Source organism: Pinus tabuliformis, chromosome 9 (genome assembly GCF_031772625.1).
Source record: "Pinus tabuliformis cultivar Carrire ecotype Pingquan chromosome 9, CPIR1, whole genome shotgun sequence".
NCBI classification, from domain to species: Eukaryota; Viridiplantae; Streptophyta; class Pinopsida; order Pinales; family Pinaceae; genus Pinus; species Pinus tabuliformis.
This window is the reverse complement of record NC_142307.1, coordinates 1,108,342,180-1,108,353,845: the sequence shown is the minus strand read 5'-3', so window position 1 is coordinate 1,108,353,845 and position 11,666 is coordinate 1,108,342,180.

The following is an 11,666-nucleotide window of genomic DNA, read 5'->3' as shown; positions in this document are numbered from 1 at the left end:
CATGTCACCACTCAGGAAGTGTCACGTGGGAGTGATGGCGTCACATCAACAATCACAAATTTGAGGTTGAGGCTTATCAACACTTTGTGATGTAGTGCACACACAGGAAAGTGTGATAAAGGGGCTCCGATACAGGGTCTGGCCCATAATCACAAGAAAAGCTAAAAGAATGAGGGGATAAGTAGGGAGGGTGATCAATGATCGGCAATCCACAGTTGTGTTGTGCATTAAAAAGGGAATCATTGATTGCGAACCTCTGATAAAGTGACTCTGATAAGGGGGCTAGCTTGCAATCACATAAAGGGCCCAGGAACCAGGGGCTAAGCACTAAAGGGTTATCGCAATCGGAGATCATAAAAAATTTGTGGCTCCAATATAAAACCCTGATTTTGATCTGTCGATTGAGGAGCTCTGATATAAAGGTTGAGCCCCGGTCACATGAGAAGAAATGTAGAAAGGGGCTAAACCAAAGGGGGTCAAAGGAGATCGAGACTCGTCGTTTTGTGATGCCTCCTAGCGTAAAAGTCTCGATACAGTGATGCCCCAATAGTGTGGTACAAATCTTTAAACGAGGATGGTTCAGCAACTGAGACATTAAATAGAGGTATGGAGTTGTTGCAAATAGGTATTGGCTAATCCTATACAAGCCCCTACAACAAGAAATCAAGGACTAAACGGGCCGCAAAAATGAATTCGACTACTTCGCTGCATGTCTTCGGACAATAAATGGAGGCATGGGACTCAGGAAGACTTCATGGCTCAGCATGGCGCTCCACTCTGATACACAGTGAAGAACTGCGAGGACATTCTCCATTTCTACTCTGTAACAAGAAAACATAGTTTATCGCTATCAGCTCCAGAGAGTGGTGAAGTCAGGAAATTAAGATGAAAGCGACAGGAACTAGTTGAGATGAAAGGATAGGCACATCAACATAGAGACGTAGCTTGATCAGGGGCCTTCACAGTAACCGCAGAGAAATATTTTCCACTATCATCATTTATTTTTGTTGTTTCTATTTTCCTGTAATTTCTATTATTTTGTAGTTTCTATATTTCCAAGAACGGAATCAAATACAAATGAATACTTGGCTGAGGTATTTTGTAAATATTGATTCAGAGCCCCCCCTTCTCTGTATAAATAAGGGGGAGAAACACTCAATACATGTTCTAGAATTCTACACCCGCAACGGTCCAAATTATTTGGTTCCATTTTGGCTCTAATTTCTTGTTCATGAGGGACTTGAGTGATACACCGATGAATGTAATGGATTGGGGATTTAGAATCAAGGATTAATGAAATCATTTTGTTGATTCCTAATAGGGAAATGTGCAGTATGTTTCCTCTTTTGTTTATCACTTCATTTATGTTTTTATCCCTTTGAAATAGTGTAATCAAGATGTTGATTTCTCTTTGATTCATGGATTTATCTAGGCTGTGAAATAGCGAATAGTACCTATGTATAAGACAAAGTTACTTCTATTAGTCTATAACCTTCAGTACTTGTGTATAAACAGATTTACTTTTGTTATTTGAATAACCTACAGTACTTGTATAAGAACATATTTACCCATGAAGTATCTAGCATGAAACCTTAATAAGTGCTCCATTGTTTCTAACATTTCACCTCTTCAATCTTCCATACCTATTACCAGAACATTGTTTCTTCGGATTATGTTTTTTTTACATCCCTATGCATCTATTTCCCTCCTTTCTCTCCTCCTCTGCGCCTTTACTACAACTTCAATATTATGCTTCTCATTGTTGTGTGTCGCCCACCAGAACCAGACATTCCTCCTTGAGATCAACCCGATTCACCGCCTAAGCATTTGGAACCATGTATTTTTCCTTAATGAAGGCCTATTGAACCAATCTCCCCTTTATTATCTTTTCAAACTACATGACAATTGGAGTGCAACAGAAAGCCCGCATTGATAATCTTCCATGCACTCCTCTATCTAATATTTCCTAGGCACTGGTCTACAATCAACCCATAGGATGTCTCCAGGAAGCTTTCTATGTCTCCTGAAGCACTTGTGCTATAGGTTCTAGAAAAAGTGACAACATCTTTGTGACACCGTTGTCGGGGAATGGATTAGAATATTTTCCCTGGGTACAACAAATTTTTACATTCCCTTTGTTAGGTGATAAATGGAAGTGTGGGTTGAATATCTTTCACCTTGGTGACTCCACTGTTTCAATTTTATGGTAAACATCCTGGCAACTCCACTGTCCATATCTCTATTTGATCATCTTGGCTTTCAAGCAGCCTCATACTCACTCTGATTCTAAGGAAGCCGAAAACTTTCCCTACCTTGGAAACTGAAATGACTCACCTAGGAAGGTTTTCAAAATGGCCATTCATCTATTCCTGGCCAACCAATCTTCCCCGCAGGATTTTTCTTCTATTGTTGGTTATCCCAATCATGTCCCTTCATTTCATGAATGGAATACCTAATTTCCTAGATTCAATGGGAACACCGATAGAAGGCCTGACCAACACCTCAAATATTTTCATGAATGCATGGAGCGACAGGGTATTATTTTTGAAGATGCACAAATTAAATTGTTCATGTACTCTTTAGAAGAGGATTTTATATTTTGGCACAGAACAATACCTCATGGCAGCATATCTTCATTAAAATGTTTTCATATGGCATTCCATCATTATTGCAAAATATTGTATCCACAAAATGCTCTATTTGAAGATCGTTGCACACATTTTAATGTAGAAAATATCCCTAAGGGGAATGATCCTGCTGAAGATGTTTATGAGACTCCATTCCAAGAAGATATCTACTCACATCAGGAAGCATTTCCCAGTGATAAAGAAAGCAAAGAAGGAAACATCATCGAGCTGCAAATAAACCCTCAGAGATATTATTCAGATGAATTGGATGTTTCTCCTTCTTATGATGTATATGACTTTGATGGAGAGTCAAGTGATGCAGATCTAGAACCATCCTAGTCATGGGAAGTTGCACAAGAAGAGGAGGCCCATCAGGAGGTCGACGAAGAGGCTCAAGTCCACGATACACATCCTTCACCTAGAGAACTAGTTCAGGAACCTCCTCCTATTTATGATTCATATTACTAAGAGGAGGATGAGATGGTCGCAGATGTTCAAAGGGACTGGTTTACCAGCAAGTGGGGACCAAGCTTCCAACAACAAGTTCTTCTCGAAAAATCTAAAGTTGAGGAGCTAAACAATATTTGTGGTTTCCCTCACCAAGAAGATGTTGTTTAGCAGACGTTTCATGAAAATAAGGTAGCTGCGAATTTTCCTTATCAGTTCTATGACCCTGTAGCTAATTACATGACCACATTCCTAGGTTAAGAGCATAGGTTATTCCTGGAGTATCCATCAAGTTCTTTGTATGGAGACTTTTTAGGGTGCATGCTTGTTTTGTTTTTTAAATTTCAGCAGCATGGAGGCATAAGGTCCAGTACTCTAATGATAACCTGGCTCCATTGGAGGGTTGAACTCACTTAGGTGAATTGAGGCCTATACATAAGTAGGAGTTGTACGTAAATAATCTCACTAGCTGAGCATTTACTTTCTAGTTGGTAAAATTTATTTTTCTGCATTTCAACTCCATGCCCAATGGTGAAGGCTACTAGTCTACAGGTTCTCAGCACCTTGCCAGCAAGCCACTGTCCCCAGTTGGAGCGAATGTTGTCACTCACTACAAAATGTGTTTTTAGTTACCCGAGGGGTGAAAAATACCAGAAACGTTACAACCATCCCTAAAAACATAAAATCTCTCAAAGCTAAATCGAACCCTCTGCATTGGATATTTCTCAAAATAAGCTTTCCAACAGTATATGGAACTCCTCAAATGAACCCCGGAATCAAAAGTTATGGCTTGTTAAAGTTGAGGAATTGTCACTATTGAAATAAGGGAAAAGAGCATATCGGAGGTTTGGGAGCATGTCACAAATCACAATCGGGGTTTTCTGAAAGAAACAACAGGTGTGGGGTTAAATCAGCGATCAATGATTGTCAATATCACAAATCGGCAATCAGTGAGTTCTCGTAAGTGGAACTAAGTGCATATCAACGCATCATAGGTTATATGTCCAATATATCAGAGGTCCTATATCGGTGAGGTGAATCAGCGGGTCAGGTGGCCATGGCATATCAGAGGTCCTGCACATCGGAGGTCCGGGAGTGATATTGGCATATCGACGGTGTGGGGTCCATGGCAATCAACGATTAGCGATTGCGCTCAGAACATCATGGCTGATCGGTACGCCAGTGGGTGACAACTCTAAATATTGCGATATCGCGAGTTGCGATATGTCAGTGTTGAAGCACCGGGAAGGCCGAAAGAAATTTACAAAGGAAATGAACGCAAAACCAGGGGCAGACGAGACTTTCTCTCTCTCCTCCAAGGGGCCACAAGCTAGAATATTATTGGATCTGGTAAAGACATGTTGGTGTTGACGTAGGAGTATGGAGGACACATGGCACACAGATATGGAATTTTCAAGGGTCCAAAGAGGGCATATCCAGGTGACACGTGTCACCACTTAAGAAGTGCCACGTGGTAGTGATGATGTCACATCAACAATCGCAAATCGGAGGTTGAGGCTTATCGACACTTTGTGAGGTAGTGCACACATAGGAAAGTGTGATAAAGGGGCTATGATATAGTGTTTGTCCCACAGTAACATAAAAAGCTAAAAGAACGGGGACTAAGCATGGAGGGTGATCATTGATTGACGATCAACAGTTGCGTAGTGCATTAGAAAGGAAATCGTCAATTGTGAACCTCTGATAATGAGGCTGGCCCGTGATCACATAAAGGGTCGAGGAACCAAGTGGCTAAGCACTAAAGGGCTATTGTAATCAAAGATCGCAAACAAGTTGTGGTTCTAATATACAACCCCGACTGTGATCTGCCGATTGAGGAGCTCTGATATAAAGGTTGAGCCCTAGGTCATGGCCCCCGATCATATGAGAATAAATGCAGAAAGGGGCTAAACCAAAGGGGGCTAAAGGAGATCGAGACTCATCGTTTTGTGACACCTCTTAGCGTAAAAGTATTGATACAACGATGCCCCGATAGCATGGTACAGATCTTTAGAGGTGGATGGATCAACATTTGAGACTTTGAATAGAGGTATTTAGAAGTTGCAAATCGATATGGGCTAATCATGCAGAAGCCACTGCAACAAGAAACCAAGGACTACACGGGTCACGCAAATGAATTTGACTGCTTCGCTTCACGTATTCAGACAATAAATGGAGGTATGTGACGTAGGAAGACTTAACGACTCAGCATGGGGCTCTACTCGAATACATAACGAAGGACTTCCATGACATTCTCAATTTCTACTTTGTAACAGGAAACCACAGTCGATCTCTATCAGCTCTAGAGAGTGATGAAGTCAGGTAGTTAAGATGAAAGCGATGGGAACTAGTCGAGCTGCAATGAGTGGCACATCAGCACAGAGACCTGGCATGATCAAGGGCCTTCACAAGATACACAGAGTGATATTTTCCTCTACATCATTTAGTTTCCTTGTTTCTATTTTCCTGTAATTTCTATATTTCCAAGAACATAATCAAATCTGAATGAAATCATTATGGGCAGTAGGGCTATCGCACGCTGAGACGACTAGTCGATAAGACAACTGGTCCTTGGCTGAAATATTTTGTAACTAATGATTCAAAGCCCCCCTTCTCTAAAAAATAAGGGGGAGAAACACTTAATACACATTCCGAAATTCTGCACCCGTAGTGGTCCGAATTCTTTGGTTCTGTTTTGGTTCTAATTACTTTTTCATGAGGGACTTGAGCGATATATTGATGAATGTAAATGGAATGGTGAATGGGACTCCTTTTGAAGATTAATGAAACTCTTTGGTGATTCCAATCATGGCAATGCATAATATGTTTTCCCCTCTATAAATCTCATTTCATATATGTTTTCTTTCTCTGAAATAGTGTGATGAAGCTGCAGGTTTCACCCTTGTTCATGATTGTATATTTGTTTCTAAAGTAGCAACAATGCCTATCTTAGCTAAAGATTTACTTAAGTACCTGTAATGTGCACATATTTACTTATTCTTTTGGTGACAAATATCCCCATGAGGTATATGGCATGAAACCTTGACTAGCGCTCCACTCTTTCCTCTCTTTCATCTCCCCCATCTTCCATATTTATGCTGGGACATCGTCGCTTAGGATTCTATATTTCTATCATCCCTAAGCATTGAATCCCCTCCTCCCTTTCCTCCCCTTCTCTTTACTAAAACATCAATATAAAGTTGTCTTTTGTTGTGTGTCGGCCATCTAAAGATGGCATTTCTCTTTGAGGTTGGCCCGACTTACCCCCTGAACATTTGGATCCATGTATTAGTTGATTTTATCTTCATGAAGGTTGATTGAACCAAGTCCCCCTTTTTATTATCTTTTTAACTAAGTGTCAATTGGAGTGTTGTCGAAACCCCTCACTGATAATCTTCCAAATCACTCTATCTAAGATGTCCTAGGCACTGGTCTACAATCAACCTGTTGTAGCGGTTACAACCACCCTCCATAATTTTGGCCTGCACCAATTTCGGAGCCTCCCTTGGAGAGTTTCACTTGATGACTACACACACTCTGGTTCACTCCGTGAGCTCGTGTGAGTCTTTACATTCACCTTTCTTGTTTATTGAACTCAAGTCTCTGCATGTTGATGTCTAAGTCATGCTTGCAACCATTTTCTCGTTATGCTCAAAGTCCTTGCTTCGTATGTGTTTGATGTGCTCGCCATGAAAGCATCTGTCGCACTCACACATGGAGTCACATTCATTGTCGCACAAGCATCGTCTCGATCGTGAATGATCAATCACAAGTGTTTCGCTTGTCACTTGCATCGTTGGTTAGTCATGTTTAACATATGTATCAGTTGGTTTCATCATTTTGTCATCAAGTCGTGTGAGTGTGTGTCTGTATGATCACTTATGCATTTTTTGACTATTTAAACACTTAGTCATTTTGCTGAAGTTCTGACGACCAGACTCTTCCCTTACAATTGGACCATCACCCTGATTTTGACTCGATCAACTGTCAACCAGAACAACACCGAAGCACCAAGCTAGTTCTTTCAATATTTGTTGCCTGCAAGAATTTTAATCACCACTCATGTTGGCCACCCAGACAATCGACCAGTTGTTCATCTCAGAAATTGTGTAGTGCTCATGAGCAGCCCTCCCGCTGCCCATCAGTCATCTCAGCTTAGAAATTGCGCAGAGATGATCAGCAGGTCGGCCTCCCACCCTTAATGCAGTTTTCCCAACCACCAGCTCCCAACAGCAGACTGCCTGTTCCCTCCAGGAATTGCGTAGTTTCAGCTACCAGTGACTGAGCAGCCAATTGGCAGCTCCCTCTAGGAATTGCGCAAGTCTGGCTGCCAGTGACCCCAGCATCCAACTCACAGTCCCCTCTGGGAATTGCACAGATCTGGCTGCCAGTGACCTCGACAGCCAACTAGAAGTTCCCTTTGGGAATTGCGCAGATCTCACTACGAGTCTACCGGGCAGTTCCCCAGAAAAATTGCACAATCCCTTCCCCCTGACCCCTCATGAAGCCCAACCCGTTCCTATGGAAAATTACACAAATTTGGTTATCTAGCCCCTGCCAACTGTTCATCCCGAAAAATTTGCAGAGCATGCCTTCCTTGCCTTCCAGCAGCCCAGACTATTCCTCCCAAAATTTGTGCAATTTTTCCTAGCAGTTGAGCTAGACCTTGCAGTCAGTCACTGTTGACTGAGATTGCCTATCTCCATCTCTTAGTGACTTTTGCGCAGTTTTCATCAGCATTTGCCCAGAGCCATCATCCCGCATCATAGCCCTGCTACCTCTCCTGGTCACCCGCATCTTAATGATCATGTGTCGTGGTAGACTAGGAGGTTTTGGATTTGATGTTGCCTCATCATGTGTGGCTGTAGGTATAGGTACACCCACAAAAATGTCAAGATGACAAAATGGACAAATGAATGAAGCATGCGAAGTGGATGAATGCGACGAACATGCACCTTCACGAACAAGCCTATCAATCCTTCCAACATCAAAGCAAGGAACAACATGCTAGAGCTTCATCAAGCGAACCAAGGACCATCGAAGACTTTGTGCACTTCGCCATGCGGAGGTGAAGTTGTGATACACCATGAAGACATCCATCACTTAGTAGCACTGTAGCTCGATATTCACTCCAGTGCTAGCATGAATGTACCAGCATTGTCTTGTCAAGTCATGTCGAGCTCCTCCCACATAGCTAAGAGAGTTTGTAAGCTTTTCTTTGAGGAGTAAGTAGTGGATCCAATGCCCTACTGACAGGGTTAGTGATGTATGGTGTAACGATGTGTCTTGAAACTTTCTCTTAGTTCAGAAGCTTGTCAACAGGCCAACACGTTTCACACATGTATTTTATTTGTTGTAAGGCTGATCTTTAACACTTGTAATGCATGTTGCTTTAACCATGTGTTCTACATTTGAACTGATTCATTTGTTGTAATGCATAACCTATTAACGGAATGTGTTGTATATGTTGTTAATGTTGTCTCGTCTGTGTCGACTGCTCTGCCGGACATAAGACAAACCTTTCACATGAACCTTGTTGTAACAACCATTGCGCTCGTCTCGAACTGATCCATGTTTGTTGTACGTGTTATCGTACCTTGTACGTTGTGACTGCGCATCCGAGTGGACTGCTCCACTAGAAGTTGTGCATGTCTTTTGTGTTGTGTGTTCCTAGCTGAGTTGGGATTGATCCCTTTCAACCTGGAACTCACCTTCACCTTTGCCCCTCATAATGAATGAAACATTGACACAAATACACTTACACTCACCAGGCATGTGAACCTCACTTCTCGAAGACAAGGCGAACCACTCTCCTGTGCTAACAAGCAAGAGTTGAGGAAAATCCTTAAGATAATGGCAACTGGGACATCATACCAGATGGGACTACCACAAAAAATGTTGTGAGATCTAGTTGTGCATTCATACTGGGGTGATCCCCTGAATGTTGGCGGGTCCAACATCGTCAACATTTCTGGCGCTAGAAGGAGAACAACCAATTTTACATTACTGAAATTCCCCTCACACTCCTTCGACAAACATTTGGTCAAGGCAGTAACTTGCACTCTCTCTCACCTACACAAAACTTAGTGGTTGGTTACTCCTCACCTCCCAGTGTTGAGCACGAGACTTCATATCAACATCTTCGCTGCATTCGTTCCATCACTTGCGAGCTCGCAAAAGTAGTCAGACTGATCCCAGATGGACAACATCTTCCACACGCAGTGAGGAAGCTAGAGGCCAATCCCACAGAAGTTGTAGTACCATCAATGGAGGAAGAAACCCTTGCCACACGTGAAGGTCCAGGAGGATATATCGAAGATGAAAAGAAACCTCCAACCCTCTAGCAAGGTGAACAAGGCACTCTTGTGATCTCGAGATAAGAATTTGGTGTAGGAGGCCAAGGAGAAGGATGCGAAGGAGGCGGAGGCGAAGAGGAACCAATAGAATCAGAGTCAAACACATCAGACTGCGAAGGAGAGGAAGAGAAAGAAGAATACGAATAGATGGATGACCCAAATATTGAATGGATGACTCAGAGACCATTGGCTCTCCCGACCGTCTTGCATAAGATGCCGAAGCACGCGGAGTGAATGAATGTCAAGTTTGACCCTTACAGCACAGTAAATGTGGAAGACCATCTAAACAACTTCTACCTACAGTTTCTGACCCTTGAGGTACGTTATGATGATGTTGTATGTACATTGTCCCTATGTACCTTGGTTGGTCGCGCAGCTTCTTGGTATCGCAGCCTTCCACTGAACTCTATACACAACTGGGTCACGTTCAAACACATGTTCCTTGATAAGTTTGCTGATGACAAGACACCAGCCATGCTACTCAAAGAGTTGGGAAGCCTCAAGATGGAGGGAAAAGAGAAAGTGAAAGATTTCAATCAGAGGTTTACGTGTATACTGAACAAGTTCCCAACGGACACTAAGCCTCATGATTCCATCACCACTTATTACTACACGTCCTCACTGCCAACCAGCATGGCGCAATTCATCAAGTGAGCTGCGAGACCAACACTTTTGGAAAATTGTGAAGAGGCCATCATTGTTGAGAAGGACCTGCGCGCAGTTGGATTCATCATGGATGGTGAATCGATGAAGGAATCCAAGGATGCGAGAAGGAAGTCCCAAGAAACAACAAGCAAGGGTAGAGAGAAGGAAGCAACTGACATTGAGACCCTCACTCGTATTGTCAAGAGATTGTCCATTGAAATATCCGAACTCAAACAACGAAGATCAGACACATTCGCAAGCTGTCACTCACCTAAACAGAGACATGCAAGCTGTTCATCAACTGGCTCATCAAGCAGTGACCAGTTCATTCCAAAAACTACGCAGAAGCCTGTGTTCCAGCTCAAATGGTGTGCAAATCCGAAATTTTGTTCTTTCCACAAAGAACATCATCCTGAGAACTCTTGCCTGGGATAGAAGCGAGTCACAAATAATTTTTATAGTCATACACTCGAGGCGGGAAGTGATATGCAGGAGCAACCGGAAGACACGTATAATGATGCAGAGGTTTCACCTGATGAGCCATCAAGCTCTGAGCATGTGGTGAACACATATTAGTGATCACAAACAATGGCAAAGACGAACATCGAGAATCAGCCCCAGAAGCAAACTGACCATTACAGCCTTAGAAGTAAAGGGGCTTCCCCCACACTTGAGGAGATGCAACAAAAGGTTAGATTGCTGATAAGGAAGACCGATCCACCAGCTGCCTCAAAGCAAGAAATAAAAAATAAGTCCAGAAAGACTATGGTGAGCCAGAGTATGTCCATGAGTAGCAAGTTGCAGAACACTCCACCAAACAACATGAGCACTCGTTCTACCCCAGACACCTCGGTGAGTCTACCACCTCTGGATTATAACATTGTTGATGACATGAAGAAAACTTGAGCAAACATCAGTTTGTTCATGTTGGCTAAGATCCAGAGTCAGCGAGACATCATGCTGCGTGCTTTGGGATAGAAAGCGACGGACAATGCAACCTCTACTAGCAAGGAAGCAAGAACACCTCCCAGAACACTTTCAACTGTTCTCAATACACTCTGGATGGAAGAAGCAAACTCAGGTTACCCTCCATTCCTGCTATCTTTTGAAATCTTCAACTACAATGTTCACAATTGCTTAGTTGATTCCGGCGCGACAGCCAATGTCATGCCGCTCTCCATTGCTAAGAGGATCAATGCACGATGGAGCGAAACATCCGTGAGAATCATCCAACTTTATATAACATTTGTATCAGCCATTGGTGAACTACAAGACGTGATCATCCGAATATCCCATGACCATCGAGTCCACCAATGCATCAATATATTGGTCATGGACATTCTGGAAGAATATGGTCTATTACTCAATAGGGATTGGTCAAGCAAGTTGGATGGATATTTTTCTAAAGACTAGTCCCACATGTGGCTTCCACACAAGGGCAAGTGCAACCAAATCCGAGTAGAATCCGAGAGGTACATGAAGCATAATGTCACTCCCATCAATGGAGAGAATGAACTGTTGGCTCTCACAGAACTCATGTTCGGCAACTGCTTTCTTGAAACAATGTTTGGGTGTTATCCAACCTCACTAG